The 27,940-nt window shown below is 40.9% G+C and overlaps 1 protein-coding gene and 1 pseudogene across 7 annotated transcripts in view; one reads left to right on the top strand and one right to left on the bottom strand.

The window, feature by feature from the left end:
- Nucleotides 1-27,940, top strand: part of Rreb1 (ras responsive element binding protein 1) — a 153,918-nt gene that overhangs the window by 27,968 nt on the left and 98,010 nt on the right. For 3 of the 7 annotated variants that reach the window (XM_048348555.1, XM_048348553.1, XM_048348559.1), the window contains one exon: nucleotides 12,738-12,924. The exons of 3 other annotated variants lie outside the window; for them this stretch is intronic. The gene's annotated coding sequence lies outside the window, so the exon portion shown is untranslated. Of the gene's footprint in view, nucleotides 1-6,003; nucleotides 6,656-12,737; nucleotides 12,925-27,940 lie in introns of those variants that run through there. One more of the 7 variants, XM_048348556.1, reaches the window with a different exon arrangement.
- Nucleotides 22,483-24,517, bottom strand: LOC125353093 (annotated as a pseudogene).

Below are 27,940 nucleotides of genomic sequence, written 5' to 3'. Positions count from 1 at the left end.
TTTCAAGGGAAGAATTGAATTAGAAAAGGGAATTGAATCAGCCAGCTTGTCATAAGCATTTCAGCATACCTCTTGACATATCTCCCTTTGCTTTTTAAATTCTGTACTATGATCTATTAAAGAGGGAGCTGAATTTGTTAGGTAGGAGCCTAAGGTCCTAATCCCAATGCCAACATTTTTGGCAGCTAGTGAAATGATACCTGTGGTTTTTCCATCTCTAAAATGGCCAGAACACACTTCTTGAATTATATTCTTAGGAGATGACATAATGATGTCCCTAGGCAGTAGTTGTACCACCACGCAGAAAGTAACCCTTTGTGAAAATAGAAGTTATTGTCCTTTCACATAAAAGACAAGTACTGGACATCTTTGAAGCATCCTGAGAACTGCCTTAAGGTGGACTGTCCAGTGGAATGAGACCTCCGAGGATATGTGTTCCTTTTTCTAAAGTGGGGGGCTAGTGGCATAGCTATGGAGGATAGTCAACAGTGATGCCTCTTTGATTGCTGTTCTTGGTTTCTGAGAAAAAAATTGTACTGTGTGGCTCTCCCCAAAATGCAGGTAGTAGAGGCAACCATCTGTCTCATTTCTGGTGACTCTGTATTGTCTGTAGGTAAGGCTTCCCGGTGTTCCACCTTTTTCTTAGATCTGTGCTAGGAGCAGGTATTGTGCTTACATTTTAGGTGTACCTGAATGTTTTCTTAAAATATTTAGTATAAGCTTTGCACTGGTGGCTCACGCTTGTAATCCTAGCTGCTCAGGAGGCTGAGCTCTGAAGGTCACAGTTCAAAGTTAGAAGCCAACACAGGCAGGAAAGACCCTGAGACTCCTATCTCCAAGTAATTACCCCAAAGTCAGAAGTAGAGCTGTAGTTCAAGTAGTAGAGCGCTAGTGTGCACGTGCGCACGCAGGTACACACACACACATTAGTGCAGTCTTTATTTCAAGTTTTATAGCTGTTCCAAGTTGCTATAGGGAAGCTACAGCAAAGAAAGGTCAAAGTGTACAGCTAAGTACTTTACTGAAGTGGGGAAAGTGCAAGAGCTTTGGGGAGGTGAGCTTCCCTAAAGGACAGTTTGGTTGAAAATATTCTGCTATTAAGCTCGATTTTACAAACAGGCAGAGAAAATTGCTATCATGAAGTGAATCCAGTAAAAGAGGTGACTGGTGACTAGAGGGTTAGCTGGGCTTAGTTAAAATTGTGGTTATCTGTATAATGGGACCAATTAATGCATCCTCTGCCAGATACATACAGCCATGTAAAAGTTCCACTGTCCAGACAAGAGGAAGTGGCTGCTTTTGATGGATACAGACAGGTCATGGGTTGGGGAAAATCCTCCACAACACAATAGCCAATGTAAAAAGGGCTGTCAGAGTGGTTTCTGTAGTAGACAACCTGTCTAGCAAATGCAGGGCTTTAAGTTCAAGACCCAGTACTAGGTGGTGAAAAAAAGTTCCTCTAGCAGAGGTTTGAATTGAAAGGGACCAGAAAAGATAAAAATGAACTATAAGTGCTATCTTAAAGATCTTAGTTTGTTTTGAAGTATTGTGTAATTGGCTAGGATTTTTGACCAGAAGGTAATGGGTAGTAAGTAAGCTCTTTGTAAAGTATGTTATTTGAGGAAAGGGCTATGAATAGCAAGTTTAGGAATACATAAGTAAATTTATCTTTGAACCTATCTACTTTCTTAAGCCAGAGAAGAAATATATACTTTCCAGGTATCATAATGGCAAATGTAGTGAATTAAGTCTTTAAAGATGTTTAAGTCTATAAACAAAGCTTAGTGTTTTGTTTTTTCCCCAAAATGGATTGAGTTCTGAAGCTTGCTGCTTTCAAGAGTGTTGCTTTAAAAAGGCCTGTCCTTAAACACATGTTGCCCTCAGATTTTTTTAAGAAGGTGCACATAGGTTCCCATCCTCCTCATTATGTAAGGGGTCAGTGAAACAGAAACTGGATAGAAGTATTCCACAAAGGGAAGCTGCCGCACACCTGGCCTCCTCCTTTCACTTCCTTTGGTGACTCTGCGCCTTTGAGATGTTCTTCCAGAAGATGGAGGAAGCTCTGCCCTTGGGGTCATCACGAAGAAACTAGAGATGAGAGTGGCCCAGCACTCAGAGTTCCTTCCTCAAAGCCCAGAACTGACTAGTCATGTTTAGTCTGTCAGATATGGGCAGTCCTGTGCCCAGCTTTCCAGAGAAGGCCTAGGGCCATGGAGGGACAGAAAAGAGTGCCCTCCTCCCATGGCTGCCTCCTCTGCCCCTGGGGTACAGGAAGCTGATAGGGAGTTGAGAAACCTTCCTGGGAGAAGGGTTTAGAGGGGTGAAGGGTTGTAACTGCCGCTGTCTGTACCAAGTTGTCTGTACCAAGCTCTAGATCATTCACAAGTTGTTTGGCTGGTCACTTTCTCTCTTCAGATTTTGGTATTCAGGGAATGCATTTGATCAGTTTACAGTATGCTAACATGAATAGATACGCATGCACATTTTTGTTGCTGAATACATAGACCGACTTAAGAAGCCAATTGTTAAAATGCTTGATGTATTGACAAATTGAAACTAGCCTAACTGGCCCAACAGTTGGTGTGATTTGCTCAAAGTACTCCAGAATGTAATTTTTGTTTGAAAACTTAAAAGGAAAAAGACTTGGAAAGATGTATTGAATGAAGGCCTGGAGACCTCCACTTGAGCCATTTTCTCTGTGGTACTAGAGGAAGAGTTTTAGGCTTTGGCCTGCCACTTCTCTCCCTGCCTTGGAACTGCAGTTTCAGGCATTCAGAGTGGCTGCCTAGTGCTTGGTACAGAGGCTGGATTTTAAAGTATTTCTCAGGAGTTTTCAGTATCATCAGCCATCACGTCCAGGGTTCATTTTCATTTTCAAGGGTATCCAGTGTAACTGTGTAGCTTGTTTTCAATAGCCCTCCTCACCCGCTTATGCCCAGTCAGGAAGATTAATAATGTTAGTGGGACTTTTACACCTCAGTCAGATGGCATTAGACCTTTGTAGCTCAAGGATGTTAAAGACCTAAATTTTTGAGAAAAAAGGAAAGAAAAAGGACAGGCACTTTTCCAGTTTAAGCTGCATGTTGGTCCATGTTAATTAGGCATTTGTCCCCCAGACTGGAGGTGATAGAAATTGCCAGTTACTGTGGTATTTAACTGCCATCAAACTCGTGTCCAAATAACACAGTTGGGCTCAGCCTTCTCTTAATTGGTGAGAAGGAAAACCCCAACAGTCACCCAGGAAAAGGAGGAAACTGTTACTTTAGGAGGACATTAAATTTTTTTATTCTGAAGGGTCTGAAGAAAGAGATGGGGGGGGGGGGAGAGGGGAGAACTACCCATTTGAGCTGTGAAAAAACAATAACAGCTGGAATTTCTCCTAAAACTTCAGTTTCTCAAAATGACGAGCTTTTTGAAAGTTATCCAAGGTCAAAAATTAGTTATTGCTTACTCAAGGTCATATATATAGATTTATATGTGTTCTGAAAACTGAAGCTTAATTTTTTAGGTTACAGTCAGATTTTGCTATCAGTATCAGAAATTCTTAAGTGGGTTAAGGCATGAAGCAGAATATCTATCTATAGGCATACAGATATTTAATACCATATGTTTATAGTGATGTGTATTAAAAATTGACATGGTTTGGTAGGAGCTATTAGATGAAACATGATTTTTTTTAAAGCAACTTCTTCCTAGAGTTGCTGAGTTGACAGTAGTATAGTATACCTTATTCATGAGATATCTAAAGCAATTCCAAAAACAAAAGTTTTTAATAATTACAGGTAGCCTTATTTTACTTGAAACCTCTCTATATATTTGGTGTGTAGCCAGAGGCTTACAGGCTAGAGAGCCCTTCAATTTTTAGCACTGGACTACTTTTTAGTGCACTGAATGAATTTAATAATGTTAACACTCCTGTACAGCCCAGAATTGCTTGGCTGCCCCTTGCCCTGCCTGCCTGGTACTGGCATTGTTTGTTCTGCAAACACTGGGTCATGTTTGTTTCCAAGGTGACTGATTCTATTGCTGCTCTTTAAGGGGGGGGGGGAATGGGGAAGAAAGTTGTCTTCAAACACCTGAGAGCATCCATGCTGGATACAGTCTGTGTATGCTTATGTGTTAAAACTGAAATTTTATTTTAACAGATTAGTGGAGAGAAAGGGGTATGGAAATAGAATAAGGATCTATAAGTTCTGACACTTCAGGTTGCTTAAAGGCAATGGTAAAAATTTAACATCTGAAGTATCTCCATTTAGAAAACTGAAGAGCTAAGGAGAAATTTTCAGATGATAACTGGAAATGTTAGGCTTCTTTTTTTTCATGAAATAGCTCTTCAGCTGATATGTTTGAGAGTAAAATTAAAATGAGTTATTGATCAGGCTAGTGAACTTTGCAAACCTAGTGTGGCAAACACATAAAACATAAGATATTTGTTTCACTTTTGAGTTTCGTTAGAAAATATTTGAGAAAAATCTGTGGAATTATTGACGTATATTTCTATCAAAAGCTTTCCAAAGATAACAGAAGGTATATTAAAAGCATCTTTCCATGGGTGATGAAAATTAATACAGTGTTGGATATTTGTCGTTTTACCACTGAGAAATTTTAGATCCAAATTAGGGAAAATGCCTTCTTAATTCCTTTTTATATGGTCCATGGATGGTAAGAGAACTTTGCCTTCAGCCCTACCAGGTTTAGCACAGTTCACGAACAGATTTCAGTAAACATTAACCATTTTATCAGGGCTTGCTGTGTGCTGAAATGGTTAGCCAAGAACGGAGCCGGGAGAGGCCAAGGTCACGTGGACCTCAACTCTTAAATGACTGAGCATTCGTGGGCCGCCGATGAGTTCACACCGTGGACACCTTCTGTGCGGCCTTCCACGCTGCCGGGTAGCCAGCACAGCTGCGCAATGGCGCACATCTGTGATCGCAGGCGCTTCTGAGCACCTTTCCTTCGTATCATTAAAAAAAATCACCAGATAGGAGAGGACAGAAAATTATTCAGGAGTGGCCTTTGGATGGCCCTCTGGGTCTGTCACCAGCCTTTGGGCGGAGGGAGAGAGCGCTGGGAAGCTGCTCCTAGCTGCTCTGAGAGCTGACAAGAGGCCCAGCCCGCCCAGCCCAGCTCCTTCGCTGGCTCCTCCTCTATCTGGCCCACTCTGCTTCCCCCGCGGTTCTGCCCCTCCTGTGGTGGACGTTCTGTGAGTGGGCCACGAAGGCCGTCTGTCAAAGCAGCTGGCTCCGATTGGCCAACACCGTAGGGGGTGCGGCGAAGGTGAGGCTTCTCTGCATGTGGCCTCTTCCCGGCCTGGGAGGCGTTCTCCTCAGCCCTCCTCCTCGCGCCCGCTGGCGCCGGGCAGCCTACTCACAACTAAGGTTTTCGGGAGCCCGCGCTGCCCGGGAGCCTCGGATTAGAGGATATGTTTGTGTTCTGCAGCTTGTTTTCCTCAGTTGAGGGCTGGTGACTACTTTTAAGTTTTCATTAGTTGTGCCTAGCGAGCTTGCCCTCTGGAATTCAGTATTTACTTGCCGGAATAAAACCCCGGGAAGCCAGCACGCTGAGTACCCGGTGGCGTCGGGAAGGAGAGTGGGATCCGAGCGGCTTCCGCGGGCCGCCCTCGAGCCGCCCGTTCCTCCGGCACAGCACTGGGCACCCGACCCGCTTGCTGAGAATGGAGGCGAGGGCCGGCCGTGGGGCCCCAGGCTCCGGGCCTTCTCTCCTTTCAAGGAGCCCAGTCAGTGCCTGCGGCGATGCCTGCCCTCGGAACTGCCGGGTGTCCTCCCTTCGCCAGGTGTCCTCCTCTGCCCCGGAGCCTCTAATCATTTAATTACCGAAGGCAAGCCCAGCTAGCTGGGATTCTGAAATTAATTAATTAATTAATTAATTTTTAACAAATTTATTGTCATTGGTGGGGCTTGAACTCGGCCTGGGCGCTGGCCTCCAGCTCTTCAGCTCAAGGTTAGCACTCCACCACTTGAGCCACAGCACCGTAGCCTGGCCAGCTGGAACGCAGGGGTTTGCCCCCGTGTATGCCAGTGTCTGCATAAGGGGCTTGAATCCAGAGCCACTTGAGCCACAGCTCCACTCTGGCTTTTTGCTGGTTAATTTTTCATAAGAATCTCAGGGATTTTCTTGTATGGGCTGGCTTGGAACCAGGATCCTCTAGGATTACAGAGGTGAGCCACCAGCACTTGTTTGGGATGCAGTTAGTTATTTGATGTCTACTTGAAGAACAGTGCTGGTGGGGACACCATCAGCCCTGCTCCAATGGCCAAAGCTGACAGGAAGGCCCCTTGTTTATGAACTCTGGGCTTTGACTTGCTAGGCAAGCACTCCACTACTCCAGCTGTGTTTTTTCCTGAGAGAGTCAGTGGCCTTGACCCTACTGGTAGGTGCTTTGTGTTGCCACCTCTGCACTCCTGTGTCTGAATGCAGGGATGCTGCCACTGCCACTACTCCCAAAGAAATGCCCTCCTCCTGCAAGCCACTGCTATTACCCTAGCTCCCTTTCAGTGGCTTACATATGCCTGGCCTCTCAGTTTTGGGACATGGCTCCTTTGTGCTGTGATCAGTTTTCCCTAAATAAAGAGAACTTTTCATGGCTCTCCAAGACAGATCTCTGTTCCAGGAGATTATAATTAAGCCAGTGAAGGTGAGGGCTAGGCTAAAAACAGGTAACTTACACATCTGTATTGCAAACCAAATGAGACAAATGAGCCCATTTGGTCCCTGGGGCTTGGGGACCAACACTACTGTGAGAAGAGGTTAGAAGAAGATCATAACCTGTGCATTTTCCTATCTAATTTTGCAGAACTGTTTCCTGATAACTTGGCATTACAGTGCTGTGCTAGAACCCTGATTGGCCTGTATAGCACTGGCAGGTGTAACTGCCACTGATGAATTTTTTAAGAAGTTGGAGCTGTGGCAGAATTATCAGAGATGCTGAGTAGCTGGTTCCAGATGTTTCTTTTGTTTAAGGCAAGGCAGTGCCACAGGCTGTAGATACTTAATCCGATGTTCTGAGGTTATGGGGTTTTTGGGGGTGGGGGGAGGGGAAGGGTTGAGTATTTTCTCAGACTAAGAAGGAGAGAAAAGTGGAGGAAGGGTGTCCATTATGGTTTTCTCATGTCTTCCCCTCTCTCAGACTCTTGTGGTATTACCTTTTTTTTTTTTTTTTTGGCCAGTCCTGGGGCTTGGACTCAGGGCCTGAGCACTGTCCCTGGCTTCTTTTTGCTCAAGGCTAGCACTCTGCCACTTGAGTCACAGCGCCACTTCTGGCCATTTTCTGTATATGTGGTACTGGGGAATTGAACCCAGGGCCTCATGTATACGAGGCAAGCACTCTTGCCACTAGGCCATATCCCCAGCCCCTTGTGGTATTATCTTAAATGGAGGTGTTGACTCAATTATCATTAGGTCCAGCTCCTAGTAGAAGGTAAATGGTACTCCAGGCCTCTTTATCTTGGCTGTTTTACAATAGCAGAAGTCTCAGCCTTTGCTTCTAACTGAGTATTCTTTTTTACCCAGTCACTGTGGACCAACAGGAAAGTCAGCCACTCATCATGTCAGATGCAGACTTTACAGCTCTGAACAGCCTTTGCTCTTGAGTTTATGAATGTACCATTTGTTGTTTCGAGGACAACTGTTAGATACAACTGGCCTCAGCAGCCTGCTCTGCCTGGGATCAGTGAGCATGCATGTGGCTTTTTCTTTTTTTCTTTCCTCTTACTTTTTTTTTTTCTTCTGCATAGGCAAAGTTTTTGTTTTAAATTCCACCATTTTGTCCACGTTGGAATGTGACCCAGTTTACATTTTCCAAATGTAAATTTCAGAAATAAAATTTTAACTTGCTCAAATTGTTGGTCTAATAAGACCGAATAACTGGAAATACTCTGGATTATTAGAGCAAGAGCTTTTTGGGGCTTACTTTTTTGCATATTCCTTCTTTTTAAATCTCAGAACAGTATGAGTTTGAAATTATATCTTAAATTTTCTTGAGGTTAAAAAGTTATCTCCAAGGTCATTGTACATTTTTTTTATCCTTATACATCATCTCTTTCATCAAATACTATCTTCAGTTTTGAATTTAAAATGGATTTGTGTGTGTGTGTGTGTGTGTGTGTTTGCACGCATGTGCAAACCAGGCTTGAACTCAGCTTGGTCACTGTCCCTGAACTTCTTTTGCTCAAGGCTAGTGCTTTACCACTTGAGCAACAGCTTCCTTTCCAGGTTTTTTTTTTGGTACTTTATTGGAGATAAGAGTCTCATGGACTTTTCTGCCCAGGGTAGCTTCCAACCATGATCCTCAGGTCTCAGCCTCCTGAGTAGCTAAGATTAAGCCACTGCTACCTAGTTTAAGATGGATCTTAAGTGTTGCCATAGTACAAAATGAGTTTATGAGATGATATGTTGATTAGATTGATTTAATCATTCTATAATGTATATACATATATCAAAACACACCTTATGTACAATGTAAATATTCATTTTTCGATTTTTCTTTGTTTCTCCTTCTGTGCGAAGGATTGACTCTAAGGTCTCAGGATGCTACTCAGTGGCTCTTCTATCGCAGAATTATACATTCAGCCTAACAAGTTTTGTTAACTATACCATAATAAAACAGTTATTAATTTACAAAATATTGCTGGCACCAGTGGCTCATGCCTGTAATTTTAGCTACATAGGGGTTTGAGATCTGAGGATCCAAGCCAGCTTGGGCAGGAAAGTCCAGAGATAACTTTATTTCCAGTTAAACATCAGAAAGACAGAATTAGAGCTGTGGCTCAGGTAATAGAGTGCTAGCTTGTGTGTTGTATGTGGGGGGGAGCTAAAGGGGGACAGCTCCCAGGCCCTAAGTCCAAGCCTCAGTACTGACACTAAAAAATAAAAATAAAAAAAATTTTAAAGAAGAGCTATCAAAACCAAACTGCACTTTGGTATTTGAATTTCTAAATAACTTTATAATTCCTTTTTCTTCTTGAAACAGGTTCTGTCCTCCAAAAGTGACTGTTTAAGTTAAAAATTTCACTTCTGTCATGTTTCTCTCACATGTGTACTTGGCCTTTTGCAGTTATAATTGGCATTGTGTTTTGTAGTTGTATGTATTGACATTATTCCTTTATAATTTATTTTACAATGTTTTACTTAAAATATATCAACATCTTTTTCTCCTGTGCACTGTATATTCAACCACTGGCCAAATAAAAGTGCTGTTAGGTCTCGATTTGTCTGAGGAGGTGAATTTCTGTTAAAAATGCAGTAAATATCATCCCATAGCAACCAATTCCATATGTCTTTATTACCTGGAGCTTCCAAAAATGAAATGATCATTTTCTGAAAATGAAGAAGCTTTTTGTAGTTGAATCCTAAAGCCAATGTGTGTGTGTGTGTGTGTGTGTGTGTGTGTATTTTTTTAGGTAAACTGCATTTTTATTTTAAAATGGTGAACAGAAATATATAACATATAGCTAACTTTGTGTTCCATGTTTTTTGACATATAAATAGGAACATAATCCAGGTTGAAGCACAAGGCAGACATCTGTTATTACAAGTGGATGGTCTCCATTTTAAATATCCAGAAGACTTTTAAGGACTATATGGTTAGCTACCTTTAGAAATTCCCAAAGCAATTATCTGGTAAAGCCAATATATTTATCTATTATCTTTGGAGAAATTTTGGAGGGCCTGAGTTAGAAGTGTGCTTTTGCTAGTTGACATATATAGATACTACATCTTAGTGGAGGTCGTCCATCTTCTTTTTTACCTTCACTGTATAAGGAAAGACCTGTCTTTTTGTGACGTTAAGTCTCCCAGTTACTGAGGAATTTGTAAGGTTAATGAGAAGACAGTGCAACCATCAGCAGCAAGTTAGGGGGAATGCCAGCTGGTGATTTAGTGCTCCCTATGGCAGTTTCCTTCTCATAGCAGCCTGAAGTCAGTACTCATCTTTAGAGCATGTTTTATATATGTGGTGTCTGCTTTTGGATGCTTGATTTTCATCTGTGCCTTTAAATTGTAAGATGCAATTTGATTTTTCTCTATTTACCAGTTTCTTGAGTGATGTGTGTTTCTTAGAATGGCAACTGAAACCTCACCAGGTAGAAAATGCTTTTCCTGTGTCAGAACAACCAGTGTGCTTAGTTGATGCTTCTGTTGCTAAGCAGGTACAATTCTGCTCTGGAGGCCAGGCCATCCATTAACCCTGTACATGCCTAATGGCAAGCAGAAAAGAAAAAGAAAAGAACATCATGCTCTTTGTTACCTAGTGTTTTGTTCAAGGGTGGTAAAAGTGGATCTAGTTTAGTCTAACTCTGAATTACTCATTTCAGAGGGGAAGGAGGAGAGCTGGGAGATGGAAAGGGATCATAATGAACATCTCTGCGATATGATCAAAATTATAGGGAATGAGTTTATTCTTTTTTTTTCTTTTGAGACTTTTCTCTGTACATCTATCTGCCTTTAATTGCCCACATGGTTATGGGGAAAGGAAGGGGGAAGAAAGGGGTTGCTGTTTGCATCCATTGCCAGAAAGTAGTTAACAGAACATACCGCAGAACAGGTTGGGCAAGACTGTTAAGGCAGTGATGAAGCCTTCCCCTTTCTTCCCCGTGGGACTTTAAAACATCTTCAGGCTATTCCTCCCACCCCCACTTCAGTGTCTAGTTCCCCAGTCCTAGGCAGAACATTTGATGTGAATTAAATATTTTGTGCTGATGTGGTGCCTGTGCCAGAGATGCAGGCAGGCAGGCAGCCTAAGCCTGGCCAGCTGTTTGTTGAGCAGTTGCTGGTGCCCTCTGTCATGTAACAGGCTCCATTCAGCAGCAGCATCCTTGAGTGTGCACTTACGCCTCTGTGGGACTGTAGAGTGGACTGCCTGAGAGGGGAAAGTAGAGGCGGGGTTGGAGAAGGAAATGTGTACATTCAGACAGACATGGAAGGCAGTGAGATGGAGTCACTGCTACTGGAGTTCTAGTACATCAGAAGACATTACCTCTTGAGACTTTTTCAGTTAGCTCTGACTTTTGGAACTTGCTGGGGCCCTAGATATGGAAGAACTGAGCTCTTTAAAAACCACTTTGGGTCTGCTAGAAGTACTTACTACCTGGTGTTTGCATCTATTCGCTCCATAAACATACCATTTATAGTCATACTTGAGCTCACTATAACATATCACAAGGGAACTGCTACTAATGCACACTCCTTTGGCACTTAAGAACCAAACTCACATAGACCATTTCTGGTGTGTCAATGGCTGGCTTTCTTCTTTTTGGCAGGGTGTAGGAGAGAAGAAAGGAGGCTCTTGCTCTTCCCATCTTCACACTGCTTAGAACATGTTTCAGATCCTAATTTGCCTGGCTCTCTGAAAACGGAAGAACTTTATTTAGTCATGGGACAAGAAACCAAATTCCCTTGGTTCATCTGTTTTAGAATAAAGGCCTTGTTTTTTAGTATTTTTAACACATGCCTTCGTGTTTTTTGGCTCCTGGTCTCTTACTGTCTGTATTTAGAGCATCTTTTTTTCACATTGTGAGTGTGAGCTGATCCCTGTAACATGTATTATTTATTTGTGGCTGTGAAGTTGCCTTTGTGTACCTTCTGTTTCCTCTTCCTGACCCTTCCTAAGCTGTCCTAGTGTGTTAACCATGTACCACCTTCAGATGGCAGACAATTTTCTGTAAAATTTATGGTGGCTGTTTTCCACTTGACAGAGCTAAGTCAGTAATGAGAAAGAAATGCAGCTCCCCACTCCCACTCCCATCCCAATACCTAGGGTATGTATTTCAGTTTAGAGTGAGCAAGGAGGTCTTTGTGGTTCAGATAAGAGCCTCTCCCCTCCCCCCTAAAACTACCTTTCCTCTTAATGTGCAGATAACTCTTGAGGAATAGATGGTTCTGGGACATATGGATACTGTGTAAAAAGACAAGACAAAACGGTCACTTTTCACTTTTCTTTGCCTTTTTTTTTTTTATTGGCCTCATCAGAGTGAATATCTGACTTGAAGACAGTTAATTTTACCATCCTTTCTCTTTCCTAAGCTGATCAGCTCCTCTGTCTGCTTCCACCAACCCTGTTTGAGAAGTTCCTAATGTAGCAGCAGAACAGAGTGACACTTTTCTTATTTACTGAATCATCTGGAACACACTCATCATGCTCTTTATTCCTTCAAGATATACAATTGAATTTTCCCAAGTAGTGCAAGCACTTGGTAGACACCAGATATCCTGCCAGATGACCAGTTACCAGTATGGGTTGGTTCATTAGCTAATCAGCCAATTGATTATGTAGCAAGCAGTTGACTCAAAAGTAATACATCCATATGTGGAGGTCACTTAGTTGACATTCTTTTTTTTTTTTTTAAACCGGTCCTGGGGCTTGAACTCAGGGCCTGAGCACTGTCCCTGGCTTCTTTTTGCTCAAGGCTAGCACTCTATCACTTGAGCCACAGCGCCACTTCTGGCCATTTTCTATATATGTGGTGCTGAGGAATCAAACCCAGGGCTTCATGTATGTGAGGCAAGCACTCTTTTGCTACTAGGCCATATCCCCAGCCCTTAGTTGACATTCTTAAGTCTAAAATGTTCAGTTAACATTCATGTGAGAGTTAGCAAGGTCATTGTGGAGGTGAATATGGAAAATAAAGCTTTCAAAAGCCATAAAGATAATAAGAAAAATCCTGATACTAACATGTCTAATCTTGATTTATATTGATAGGCTGTCAATATTCTCACTGTAGGTATCACCCTGACTACCTTGTATTCCATATTTGCTATTCAAAACAAATCAGAGGCCAAATTTGGAGGTTGGTAATAGAGAAGAGCCACCAAGAGACACTAGCAGCCATCAGGGAGGATGTCGGGATGACACAAGAATGTCCACCTAACACTAGGGAAAATGGATCAAACTTGACAGAGGAACCCTAGGTATTTCTTACAACTATATGTGCATGTACATTTATCTCAATAAACATTTCAAGTAAAAATATAATCATGGCTAACTAAGGGAGTAGGAAAGATATTTGGTAGTTTCCAAAGGCAACCTTGTGGAAGAGTTGTTCATTGTAATGATCCTGAGTCATTCCCCCAAAGGTTAACTTAATCATATATTGATTCACCGTGCTCTGCTTAAGGGGACTGGGAAGTTTGGAAAGATACTTTAGAATGATTTATACTTAAGTGTTTTAAATGGAAAATTAATTTCTGAGTAGTCTCCCTCACACACTTGGAGTGATGAGCAGTTTTTGTATGAGTTGACAGGAAGTATTAGAATTAACCTTAGAGTATAACCACATTTACTAAAATACTTTTATTTTGCCTAGACTTGCATGAAAAAAGTAATTAGCAGATTCAAGTGATGTCTAAGTATCACCATTAGATTGCTTGCTTATATTCCTCAATTGTGTTGTTTTTTTTCCCCAGTCCTGGGGCTTGAATTCTGGGCCTGAGCCCAGGGGACTTGCTCAAAGAATGTGGCTGAGGGAAGAACTTCTTGTTTTTAATGGGTTGGTCATGGGGCTTGGACTCTGTCTGGGCCTGGGTGCTGTCCCTGAGCTCTTCAGCTCCCGGCTAACACTCTACCACTTGAGGCATAACACCACTTCTGGTTTTCTGGTAGTTAATTGGAGGTAAGAGTTTCCTGCCCAGGCTGGCTTTGAACCGTGATCCTCAGATCTCAGCCTCCTGAGTAGCTAGGATTATAGAGGTGAGCCACTGGAGCCTGGCAAGAGCTTGTTTTGACATAAATGACAACCTGCAGAAATGACCTACAGGTGGCTATGAGTTACTCAGTTTGAGATGATGTGTTTGTCATACTGGCTGGATAGGTGGAGCCTAAAAACTAGTAGATGTAGATTGGTAGAGGGACCAACAAGGAAAGACCGAAGGAAGATGCTTCTACACAGTTAATAATCTTTTTTTTTTTTTTTTTTGCTTGTTTTGTTTTTTCCCAGTCCTGGGGCTTGGACTCAGGGCCTGAGCACTGTCCTTGGCTTCTTAATGCTGAAGGCTAGCACTCTGCCACTTGAGCCACAGCACCATTTCTATATATGTGGTGCTGGGGAGTCGAACCCAGGGCTTCATGCATGCTAGGCAAGTACTCTACCACTAGGCCATATTCCCAGTCCCCACAGTTAATATTCTTGATGCCCTGGAGCATTTTTAAAAGACAACACAGAAATGTGTTGGGTAGTTATTAGCACCTCAACTAATCGTGACATCTGTTAATTTTTAAGTTTTTTTCTCCTTCATTATATATATATACATATATATACACACATACACGTGTATACACACACACACACACACACACACACATATATATATATATTTATATATTTTTTGGCCAGTCCTGGGGCTTGGACTCAGGGCCTGAGCACTGTCCCTGGCTTCTTTTTGCTCAAGGCTAGCACTCTGCCTCTTGAGCCACAGCGCCACTTCTGGCCGTTTTCTGTATATGTGGTGCTGGGGCATTGAACCCAGGGCCTCATGTATACAAGGCAAGCACTCTTGCCACTAGGCCATATCCCCAGCCCCATAAAATATATTTTTTATTTAAAATAAATACTTATTGGTCTGTTTTCAAAGCTGACTACAATTGCATAGACATGGAATTACTCATAAGAAGGGGAATGAAGACATAAAGAAAAGAAATTGATAAATTGATTTAAGATTTTGGAGAGCTGAAATATGACTTGATTGCTGATTTTATTCAGTGCTTTGAAACTCCAAGTAAAAGTAGAAAATGCCTATTTTTATTCAAGGGATTTTAGTAGTCATATGATCTACAAACCAGCCCCCAGGCACCAAAAGGACTGAGGGACTTGTGCTCAGAGTCCACTTAGAGGAGGAACTTCTAAGCAGTTGGGAATCATTTAGCCAAGTATGAGTTTTGGTCATGGGCTTAATATTTGCATTACAGTTGCACATATCAAAACATTGTCATGTGAATGGCCTGCGATTTGTTTGGATGCCAGTTGGTGGAGCCCAAGGAGGAGATGACGAGAGAGAGGTTAATGGAGAACATTAGTACCCTACTGTATCTTGGAGAAGCTGGCCCTGCCAAGTTAGGATCAGGAATCATCTAAATGCTCAGAACTACTGATGTGGACAATGTGTAGAGATGTCTGAAAGCACAAACCTTTGGGTTTAAGTAAATGGAAAGAGGACAGAAAGGATGTCATTTATAAATTCTCAGGAATTAGCTCATATAGCTTGATTGTTCTCTTGTGAAGAAATGAAGTGAGTGAAGAATCACATGACATCACTTGATATGGCTTTCAGTTTTTGAGTGTTGACTGTTCAACTGACTGTTGTTCATGAAGATACATATGCAAGGACTCTGATTTGAGGAGACACTATGAGTGCTATAAGATCATGTGGCTGAATAACAGGGAGACTTATGGGAGAGTACCAGCCAGATGAGATACTGAGTTTCTTTTAGTTACATATTTAACAATGTGCTTATCTAATTGCATATTATTCCTCTTATTTATTAAGAGGTTACTTCCTTTTCCAAAAGTAAAGAATAATCCTGTTTTAGGGTATATACATGGATATTTGATCTTCCTAATATTTTATAAGTGGAATGTCATGTGATTTTTTTTTTTTTTTAAGTAGGCCCTCAGGACTGGGGTTATATAACTCACTGATAGAGTTGCTTGTCCAGCAACTTGAGGCTCTGTGTTTTAACTCTGGCACTGGAGTTAGACCAGGAGTAGCTACCCCAGCAATGTTAATTTTTTTTCTCTCTTCCTCCCTCCTCTCTCATTATTAACATTAATAGTATTATTTTGTGCAAGTCCTAGGGCTTGAACTCAAGGTCTTGGTACTGTGCCTGAGCTATTTCACTCAAGTCCAACACTCTACCACTTGAGCCACAGCTGGACTTCTAGTTTTTTGCTGATTAATTGGAGATAAGAGTCTCATGGACTTTCCTTACTAGGCTAGCTTTGAACATGGATCTTCATATCTCAGTCTTTTGAATAGCTGGGATTATAAACATGAGACACCAGCGCCCAGCTACTTTACAAAAATCCACTGTCTCACTTGTCACCCAGTCCAAACTCCTGGACTCAGATAATTCTCCTGCCTTTGCCTCACAGTTTGATAGAAATACAGGTGTATACCACTGAACCTAGTTAAAGTTGAGTTTTTTGTTTTGTTTTAAAAGATGATTTTAGGTGACTTTTAGCTTTTGAAAGATATTTAATAAGAAAAATACAACCAAGTGCTAGTGACTAGTCAGGATGCTGAGATCTAGAGGATAGGGAGTTTTTTTAAGCCATCTTGGGAAGAGAATTCCATGAGACTCCCTCTCTAAAAACTGGCAAAAAGCAGGGCTGGAGGTGTGGCTCAAGTGGTAGAAAGTCAGCTGAGCATGCAAGCTGAGTTAGTGTGAGGCCCTGAAATTAACCTCAGTAACACACACACACACACACACACACACACACACACGAAAAGAAAATACAAATAACTTAGCAAAAATAATCCAATCAGTTTCTGAAAAGCTATTAAAAATATTAGTGATCCAGATTTTGCATTAGGGCCCTTTTACTGTTTTCAACGTTGATTTTACAATTGAGTTATAATATGTGACTGAATGCATCACATGAGTGTTGACCTTTCTGGAGGGAGCCAAATGGAAGTACCTAAAGAGATGGAATGTGACACGCCCAGAGAATGAGGTGTTCAAGGGGCCTTGAGAAGTTCAGACACAGCAAGATCCCTTCATCTTAGGGCTTAGTGGGAAGCAGGGAGCCACTGAGCTCCTTAATAACAGTTTTAGAACATGTGTGTGCTTGCACACATATGAGTTGTTCTGCTTTCTGTAGAAAGAGCTAGGGAGGATGGTCGCAGGAAACTCAACTTTTTAAGACAGGACATCCCAGTAGAAGTAGAAGGATGGCTCCCCAGAGAAATGCTTCTAGCTGAATAGACTGAAAGGTTTTATTGAACTTAAGTACTCTCCAGTTATTTTAGTTTTGTGTGTGAACTAAAATTTCTAGTTTAAGCATGGCTTGATGTAGTACACACCTATAATCCTAGAGTCTGAGGCAGGAGAATGAAGAGTTCAAGTCCACTCTGGCCTCCCTCTAGAAGGGATGGGGTGGGGGCACCACCTTTCTCTGTTTTGGCAAATAATCAATCCATACATAAATAAAACAAACCCTGTGCTTTTTGTTTGCCCTGCAGAAGGTAAAAGTCAAAGGATTATATTAGTATAGTATGTATTTATAATTTAGTCATCCCTTTGTATCCACTAGGAATTGGTTACAGAACCTTTTTCTGTGGATACCAACACCTGAGGATGCTTCAGTCTCTTGGATAAACTGGTATAATAGTCACATGTAACCAGAATACTTCTTCCTGTAGATGCTAAATGGTCTTTAGATCACTTACACTGAATACAGAGCTGATAAAAAAAAAATTCATTCATATGAATTTGGTTGTAATAGCATTGGATACAGCCAGTTAAAGTTTTGCTTGGAAGTTTCTGGAATTTGTTGTTGAATCCATGTATATGAAATCTGAATGTGGAAAAAACCCACTGTGTACGTTTTGTTTCCTAGAGCTCTTGTTCCAAATCTTCAGTGCATTTACTTTTTACATTAAAAAATTTTAGCATATTTACTTTTCAAAATTACTTTTCTAAATTATTAGCAGTGATTGCAGTGAGAAATTCTCACTGAATTTATATTTGGTGAGAAACAGACCCAAAATAGGAGCTATAAAAAAACTAATATAGGGCTGGGAATATGGCCTAGTGGCAAGAGTGCTTGCCTCGTATTCATGAAGCCCTGGGTTCGATTCCTCAGTACCACATATGTAGAAAACGGCCAGAAGTGGCGCTGTGGCTCAAGTGGCAGAGTGCTAGCCTTGAGCAAAAAAGAAGCTAGGGACAGTGCTCAGGCCCTGAGTTCACGGCCTAGGACTGGCCAAAAAAAAAAAAACAAAAAAAACACTAATATATATGTAGATATGTATATGTGTGTATGTTATATATATATATATATATATATACACACACACACAATTATATATACAGATAAAAGTGAATTCGGTGAATTCAAAGATTTGTGGAAAATAGATGCATCTTTATAAAACATTAAAAATGTACCTTATATAAAACATAATTGAAAGAATACTAGAGTACCACAGATATTTTCCTCAAGTCATTAAAGACAAATTCATTTAACTTAATGTTCTATTCATTTCAACTTTAGGGAAATGCAAAGCTACAAGTTAATAGTAAATTTACATACCTTAAAAACAAATATTAAATGGTTTTGTGTGTTTTCAATGCTTACATTGAAAATGTTATTTTTAATTTGACTACATATAATTAATTATTTGAGATGCATACATATTGATGTATATAATTAACTGATTACATCTATAATTGGTGATTGCTGAGGAAATAGTGAAAAGCTTTACTGTAAACTTAACTAAGTTGGGAATATAATTTGGAACATACTTTATGAGCCAAAATTTATTGATATATCTTTAAAATCTTAAATGAGTTCATATATTTGTATGCAGGAATACTTCTAAGATTTGTAATATACCATAGGCTCAAGATTTAATGGATAAGCTTCTTCAGTAAGAGTATATATTTAAAATAAAAAATAAGCTGCACACAAAAAAAGTGAATTAGGGTAGAAATATTGGCTGATTTTGTAAAATACTTCCCATGTATGCTTGGTAAGTTAGACTTAACAGGACATATGATAATATGAATGTTCTTATACCAAGAATAGGCATTAAATCAGGTTAAATTAAGCTATATTGAAGCATCAAAACATGAAATACTAGAGGCTGTGCCTATAAAACATCACTACTCACGTGTATGGAATCTTTGAGCTCTCCCCTTCCATTCAGGGACTTGGACCCAGTTGCTGTCACTCTACAGCCAAGCATGCCATCGTATGTACTTTCACTTGGTTGCAGTGCAGTAAGGAGAGAACTAAAAGATCATACATTCAGCTTTTATAAACTTCAGCATAGAAGTGGTGTGTGTCACTTGTGCTGACAGCCTGTTGGCCAAGAACTAGTCAGGTTACCTGCCTGATTGATGAGGTAAAAGGGCACTGGGAAATATGGAAGAACATAAGGATATTTATTTATTCTCATTTCATGTCTGGAAGGCTCATAAATAAGCTCAGGAAGGTCTAGGCCTAAGGCATAGAACACGACAAGTTAACAGTTCCATGGAGCAATGAGTTTGTAAAGTGTGTCTTCTCCCAAACAGCAACACTTGGGAACAAGATTCTTAGACCTTCTCAGGTTTCAAGAGAAATCTTGGAGGGCTAGGAAGTTAAAACAAAAGACAAATGAAAACCTGGAGATAGGGTAGGGTCCAGAAATCTGTTATATATGGCTAAAATGACTTTCTTAAGTGAATGAAATGCTTATCACTTGTTGGATTCATGATTGGTGAATTAAGCATGAAACATTCATAGGCACTTAATAGTAAGCACACACACACACACACACACACACACACACACACACACAGACACACGTGTTTGGGAACACAAACTTGATAATAGCAAAGCACTTAGGAGGGGATTATACCATATGTCCGAATGTCTAATAAGCACCTTACAGATGGAGCTTATCTATTTCTCACAACAGTCATATGAAATAGGTATTGTTATTATCCCTACGTTATAACCTATGTGTAAAGAGGTATTCTATGTTTAAAGACAGTACTGGGTAAGATCAGGATAGCTGGCAAGAGGTAGAGACAGGATTTGAGCCCAAGTGCATGGCTTCAGAGTTTACTCCGCGGTTCAGCTTGCTCATCACTGAGTAGTAATTTGTTTGTTTGTATTATTTTTGTGGTGCTTGAGGTGGGACTCATGGCCTCCAGCCCCTCTCCTTATTTAAAAAATAGAGAAAAGGTGTTCTTTGGCTCATAGTTTTGGAGATTAGAAGTCTAAAGTCAATCTCCACAGTGTGGTTCTTACTAAGGGCCCTGAGGAAGAATTTATTTTCTTCCCCTCCTTCAGGTTCTAGTGATAGCCCTGCAATATTGGTATTTTGGGCTTGTAGACACACCATTTCAATCTCTGCTTCCACTTCTTCTAGGGTTCTCAATGTCGGGGTGGTAAAGTTTCTCTTTTTCTTGAATGAAAACAGCCTGCAAGAATTAACAGGAAGTCTGTGGCTGTCTACGTTTTAAGTTAAGCTCCTTTACCATGAGTGTCATTCGTTGGCATTTAACATATATGCTGGGCTAGTAGCAGAGTTGACCAATCATGGAGCTACATGTCCAGGCAGCAGTTGCTCAGTCATTCAAAACTGAAAAATAAGTAGAATGAAGTTGTAAGAGGTAGAACCAGAGAGCTAGTGGGAAGTGGTTTGTTTTTCAGAGTGAGGCAGATTACATTACAAGAACATTTTCTTAACCCATGTGCAACCTCCCCATTTAGGAAAGAGACCTAGTTTTCATAGCCTCTTTTGATTATTCTCTAGTCTTTCATTTTCCTTCATCCATGTGCCCTCCCTGAGATGATCATCTGTGTCTAGGTTTCATCTTTTGACTTCTATAAAGTCTTCATGAGTCAGACTTCTATTGATAGACAATGTGTTTTTTCCCTCCAAGAAACTGGAGAAATGGTTCTCAGCCACATGAAGAATCTAGTAAAATTACATGGAGGTCATCTCATCATTTGAAACTTTGAATTGATTAAAATAAAAAAAAGTTCCAAACATCATTGAGAACTTCTGTTTTCTTGCATTAAAAAAAAAACTTTATAGTGCTTTAACTGCATATTCTTTCTTCCAGTTGGTTTTACTATTTGTTGTTGTTTAGGAGTCTTACTATGCATTTTCTTGCTCAGTCTGTCTTCTGCTTCCCAGACTAGAGCTGAAACAGCTCCTTGTCATTTCTGCCAGGGACAGTACAGGCTTTGACTCTAGGTGAAAGATAAAGATAGCATCACCCCTTTCGAGTTTCATGTTGGCTGGGAACAGCTATAGCTGTTCCTATAGCACTGTATATGTTATTTCATTCCTGGATTGCTGAAATTTTTAGATTTCTGCAAGTTAGGACTTAAGTAGGGGTTTTAACATTCAGAAGGCAGAATTTTCCTTTGAGACAATTTTCTTGAGTTTGCAGTCTTGGCATTTAGTAATTGACAACAAGATGTTAGCGAAGTGGTGGGGGAAGGAAAGCCATTTGGATATGTTGTTTTAAAGCACCATCCACTTCCTTTCCCTTCATCACTTTATTTCATCACTTAAATGGTTTAATTTGCTTAGGTACTCCATAAGAGGTGTAGATGATTGAAGAGGTGTAGATAATCTTGAGTCAAATCTAAACAAAAGTAAAAAGAGCTGAATTTTTTAGAAAACAAAAAACAGCTGACACCTGAGTACCAAGAGCTCGCAACTATAATCCTAGCTACTCAAGAGGCTGATAGCTCATGGTTTGAAACCAACCTGGACAGAAAAGTCCACAAGAATCCATTTCCAATTAACTAGCAACAAAATGCTGAACAGCTATAAGCCAGAAAGTCAAGTGAACCATGGGTTTGGTGGTAGTGGTGGTATGTTTGGTTTTGCTTATTGTTTTTGTTTTGTTATTCTGTCTTTAGGCGGATAAGGGAAGCATTCAGAAATAGAGGGGGCAAGGATGAACAAATGTAGGTGTAATACTCAGTAGTGAACTATGCAACTTGTGGGCAGGGATGGGAGGAGGAAACGGGGAAAGCAAAGGAAGGGGTGATAATGTCCACAATGAAATACACTCATTACCTGACTTATGAAATGTTAACCTCTCTGTATAAAACCTTAATAGTTCATTGTCATCTTTCCTGGTCTTTGGTAGGAACTCTTTATATCTGATTGCCACTGAGCTATCTCTGTCATCCCCCTGTGTCTTTTGGTTCTAAAAACATCAAACCCTTCACCCCTTTTCTCTATTACATACAGCATGGGGCAACTGCCTGTTTTCTAGAGATTAATTAGTAAACTATTTGATTGCTGTGTCTTTCAGATTAAGACCATCTAGAAAAGGGGCTTTTGGGCCCAATAGAGTTCCTTATTGTGCTTCCCTGGTCTAGACTCAGGCAACTCTCCACTCAGGCAACTCTGTTCACTCCCCACGAATGTAATTCCCACTTACTGTATATTGCCTTCTTCTCCCTGTTGAGGACTCATTCCTGCAGCTCTTCTTCCTAAACAGGGGTGTTTTTTGTGTCTTGTTCTTGATTCAGGGTCCATCTCAAGCATTCATCAACTAATCCACACTACTTTCTTTTTTTTTTTGGCCAGTCCTGGGCCTTGGACTCAGGGCCTGAGCACTGTCCCTGGCTTCTTCCCGCACAAGGCTAGCACTCTGCCACCTGAGCCACAACGCCCCTTCTGGCCGTTTTCCATATATGTGGTGCTGGGGAATCGAACCGAGAGCGTCATGTGTAGGAGGCAAGCACTCTTGCCACTTGGTCATTTTCCCAGCCCCCACACTACTTTCTTGTTCCCTCCCCATTTTGTCACATACAGAGTCTCTAGGACATAATTTAGTCCAACCTCCTTAGCCATGGTAACTTTCCAGTCACTATTGTAGTATCCTGAAGCCACCTGCCTATAGCAAGAGAGATTTTTGTCCTTTCCATCTGTTCTTTTTCAAGCCGGCTCCCAGGATTCTGCATCTCTTTGAAAGCTGGTCTGGTTTACATTTCCCTCTCTATTCCCTTTGTTCCCATTTCTAGCCAGGGCTTCTTTCCCTGTATTTCTAAACCCATGTCCAAACAAGTTCTCTGAAAACTCTTGTCATCTTTCTCAGCCTACACACAGCCCCCACTGTCCCAGACCCAAGCCCAGCTTTCCCAACTCCCCATAATTTTCCCCCACCCCCCACTCTCTATAATCATCCCCACCCTTAAGCAGTACCTAGTTCTTTCTAGGTATCGGCTCCCACTTTCCTGTCTCCACACCTCTCCATGTCCACCATATCAGCCCATACCAATCTCAGTTTCTGCTGGACCCAAATGTGTTCTGTGGACAACACATGATTCCCAGGTTTTGGTTGGTTTTGGTTTTTGCCCCACCTAAGTAGTGAGCTCATGAGTGGTCCCTCTGACCCCAGTCTGTTAGTAGATCAACAAGGAAGTAACCAACATGCATTTCTATCATCAGAAAAAAATGTTTGAGGACCTTAGAGTATTCCCAAGTTATTGGAAGAAATGTGGAAGATCCATTTATTTCTTCAGGCAGGTTTTTTTTGATGGTGGAAAAAAATGTATATAATTAGCCAGCTGGACTCAGTTTAGATGATTCCAATTTTGTTGGCAACATCTAAGGCATCATAACCAGGAGCCAGCCGAACATATACCTTCTTCTCTCCATCAGGTCTGATCAGGGTAATGACCTTAGACACATCACTGTCACAGAGCTTCTTCACAGCCTGTTTGATCTGATGCTTGCTGGATGCTTATTGGCCTTGACACCCACAATGAACACAAGTGTGTTGTTGCTTTCTATCTTCTTCATGGCTGACTCAGTGGTCAGGGGGAACTTGATGACAGCATAGTGATCAAGCTTCTTTCTCCTCGGGGCAATGTTCTGAGGATATTTGGATTGTCTCTGGAGCCACAGCATCTTGGGCCACCGTAGGTAGGTGAAGTGCATATCTTTTTCTTTTTGTGGCTGTGGACACCTTTCAGCATTGCCTTCTTGGCCTTCAAAGCCTTTTCCTTGGCTTCAGTTTTAGGAGGGGCCAGAGCTCCCTTCTTTGCTTTCGGCGCCATCTTGGTGAAAAGGGTTTCCAGTGTCGATTTCCAGGTAGGTTTTTTTTTTTAAACTCTTGACAATTGAAGGCAAGGAAAAAAATGGTTAGTCTTTTTCTTCAAAGGATGCATGAGAAAGCAAGGATCAAGTCAGCTCAACCTCCCCAGCAGTCATGTCTCCTTTCTCTTCCTTGATACTGTTGAATTTTATGATGGATGTATTTTCTCCTGTTACCGTCTGTGTATACATTGCAATTTAAGTAAAAAGAGTTATTCTGAATTTAAGGAAAGTCATTTTTAATTCTTGGCTTCCACTTAAAAGGTTCTCTTAGGCCCCCATTACCTCTTGTTAATTCCAAAACAGACTTCTTCCAGTTGAGAACTCTGTGACCTCTTTGAGATTATAAAAATCAACTGTGGGGACCATATTTACAGCTAGGCACTGCTAAAGGTCTAGAGAAAGTTTTAATCTAATAATTTCCATTAAGACCCAGCAAGAAGTTTGAAATAACTAGAGTAAAGTCAAACTATACAAAGGCAGTGACAGAGCTGGAACTCACTGTGATGTCTCCCCTTTCTTTCTGTTTCTTCCTTTTCTTTCTATGAAGATGATTCTGTTTTAAAATTACTATAGTTATGCCTCTCATGGAGAGGGAATTGGAAACTGATTGGACTAGCATGTATTCAATTATTAGTGTGTTTATTGTCATATGTCCCTAATGGTATTAAATGAATTCTATGGTTTGTTTCATATTATATTCACAAGAAAAAAGAGGTTAGGTTTGGTGTTGATAGTGTTGTCATTTATTGTTAGGGCCTTCCTTACACTGGAGATAGTAATTGTAATGAAAAAGCGTTTGGAGGCTAGGGGTGTGGCTCAGTCGTCGAACTCCTGCTGTCCCTGAGTTCCATACCCAATACCAGAAAAAGCAAGAAACAAAACAAAAAAAGCCTTTGTGTCACCTTAGCTCTCTGAAAATGGAATACAGTCTGAGGAGGCCAAAACTACCAGTATCATTCTAACCTTTCTTGAAAATCAGATACAATTTATGACTTCCCCAGCTTTGTAAAATTTGTAGAAGGCCTACAGGTTATGGCACTTGGGCTATATATGACACATATCTATACAGCAATGATTATCAAGCTGAATATGTTAGTTTACCTAGTAGGTGTTAACTACATGTAGAGTGAGATAAAACCAAGATCTACTGTGTTCCTAAATTTTTTGTAGATTGGGGAGGACAGGCTAGGAGCCCTTCTATATCTTAAGAAGGATTGAATTTTGGACCCTGAGACAGGGTCTATATGTACCCTTCAACCCATTATCTCCTTGAACTTTTCATTCCCCCAGTACTGGAATTACAGTTGCACACACCACATCACCTAAGTGGTTTTTTGTTTGTTTCTATGGTGTGTTTTTTTTTTCATTGTTGTGTTTTCTGTGCTAGTCCTGGAGCTTGAACTCAGGGCCTGGACACTATTCCTTAGCTTCTTCTCTCAAGGCTAGCACCCTACCATTTGAGACACAGCTTTACTTTGTGATGGCTAATTGGAGATACAGAGTCTCTTGGACTTTCCTGCCTGGGATGCCTTTGAACCAGGACCTTCAGATATCAGTCTTCTGAGTAGCAAGGATTACAGGCATGAGCCACCAGTACCCAGCTTATTGTATATTCTTAAAAATAATTTTATTAAAAAATTAACAGGGCATTAAGTTTTATTTATATATTTTAACTGTCATATCTTCAGAATATTTCGTTTTAGGTAGCCTTGTTGATATTTAAATATATCAACGCGCTTATTATTATTATTTTTTACTTATTTTTGCAATACTTGGAATCAAGCTCAAGGCCTAGAGTTTCTAGGCAAGTGTCTTCTATCTTTGAACTACACCCTCAGACCCCCACCTGCCTTATAAACATTTTTCCATGTTTTCACACAGACCTTTATGTTTGATGTGGGACCAGATTTTAGAAGGCTTGGCATAGATGGGGCAGGGTGGGGATGACTCATCAGGCAGAGGTCATCCTGCTTAACTCTTGTTGGTTTCAGGGCTGTTTTCCTCTACATACTGAAACTCATAATAAGTATGGAGCAAAGTAAGATATTCCTGGGAACTACCAACTCCCCCTTCCCTACCTACAGGTAAGACCATGCTAGACATTTTTCCCCCCACCTCAGGGTTTAAAAACCATAGAGCAAACAAGAACTACAATATAGTAATCCCAGATTACTGGACAGAAAAGTACCATAGACTACCCTATCCCAAGCAACAGACACTATTCATGTTTAGCTGTTTTAGATCCAAGAACACATACAAGGTTTTTTTTAATTGTTATTATTAAGGTGTACAGGATTTCACAATTCTGGTAATCCATACATTTCTGGACATTGTCACCCCTTCCTTTGCTCTTCCTCAGTTTCCCCCTTCTATCCCTGCCCACAATTTGCATAGTTCATTTTGCACATAGTACATACTGAACACCACGATCACATAAAAGTTAGAATTCCTAAATTGGGTGGTGGCACATGCCTGTAGTCCCAGCACTCTGAAGGCTAGGGCAGAAGGATTGTAAGTGATGAATGTACTGGCAGGTAATAAACTTAATTCCTAAGTCACATTAATCACATTTCACATGTGGATGCCACAGCTAGAGATCACAGTCATCCACCAGACAATGCCAGACAATGCTTTAATAAACTTTGATCTAGCAGTCTCTAACTTGTTTATTGATGTGATAGGCTCTTCGAAAAAGAAAGCGATAGGTTTTATTTTTCTCCTAAGTTTCTAATTTTTGAGTTATTTTCCTAGATGATATAAAAACTGTCTTGTTTACAAAACTAATTTGCAAAGACTGGCGACCACAATGCTAATATACTATGCTCCTAGACTGTTGGTTATTGGAGAGCTTTTGGGAGGGGCTTAGGGCTAGTGAGCTCTGGCTTTGTATGGGGTATTTTGATGTAGTGGGTTTGTTTGTTTGTTTGTATAGAAAAGATCTCCTTGTTTAGAACAGGCTGGCCTTGAGCTTCCTAAGTTTATTTGGTGAAGTATTGGGTGGGCTTGTGACCTTGGGTAAGTTAAGCCATTTTAGACACACCCTCCCCCACATACACATACATATCAGCCACTCATGATCTATCTATGTCTGACTTTTGGTACAGCAGAGCAAGCCTAGGGCCTTGCACATGCTAGGTAAGTTTTTACCGCTGAGCTGCATCCCCAGTCTTCATAACATATATTTATATGAATGTGTGTGTTGAGTGTTTTTTTGTTTGTTTTTGCTGGTACTGGGGCTTGAACTCAGCCTGGGCACGGTCCCATACCTTCTTTCACCCATAGTGCTCTACCACTTGAGCCATAGCACCACTTTTTTTTTTTTTTTTTTTTTAGTAGTTTATTGGAGATAATCTCAGGGAGTTTCCTACCCAGGCTGGCTTCAAACCTCAATCCTCAGATCTTAGCCTCCTAAGTAGCTAGGATTACAGGTGGGAGCCACCTGCCCCCGGCCTGCACCAGCATCTTATCTTTCTGTATTCCAGAGCCTACTTGCCCTCTTTATCCACTTCCTCCCAGACCTGTTTTTCCCATCTCCTTTCTCATTATGGGCATTTATTTGTAGATTTTCTTCAAAACAAAGCTCTTAATCACCCTACTGTAGAACAAATACCATTCTGCCTTCCGTTCCATATTTTTTATCCTGTGAGGAATTGTCCCCACCTCCTTTAGCTGCCTTAAGGCAACTGTGATGTTTAATGCTGACAGCCCAGGGTCATAGAGGACACTACTCTGGCTTTGAGGCCCTCCCATCACTCTTCTCTCCATCATGCTCCTCTCCTTTCATGTCTCCCCCTTAAACTATCTAGGTTATGTATCTAAATTTCCAATTTTTAGACTGCCATTCAAAACTTGTTAAAATATGGATAAATTTTTTTAATCCAAGGCTTTAAAACAAAACAAACCCTTCCATGGATTTCCATAGTGGCAGGATAAATTTCATCCCTCTGAGGAATCTTGACCTCTGGGTCATTCTGCCAGCCCTAGGTTTGTCATTTCCCCCCTCCCACCTACCTCCCTTCTTTCTTACAGTGTGCAGCTCTACTGCTGGTGGCTCCCTGAGGGCTTGTTTTCAGGGGCCAAAAACAAAGCAAAGTATTTGCAGTTGACTTTTTCTTTCTTTTGCCAATAAAAGCATAAAGAAACAATT

Source organism: Perognathus longimembris, chromosome 6 (genome assembly GCF_023159225.1).
Source record: "Perognathus longimembris pacificus isolate PPM17 chromosome 6, ASM2315922v1, whole genome shotgun sequence".
NCBI classification, from domain to species: Eukaryota; Metazoa; Chordata; class Mammalia; order Rodentia; family Heteromyidae; genus Perognathus; species Perognathus longimembris.
This window is presented reverse-complemented; position numbering and strand designations above follow the sequence as displayed.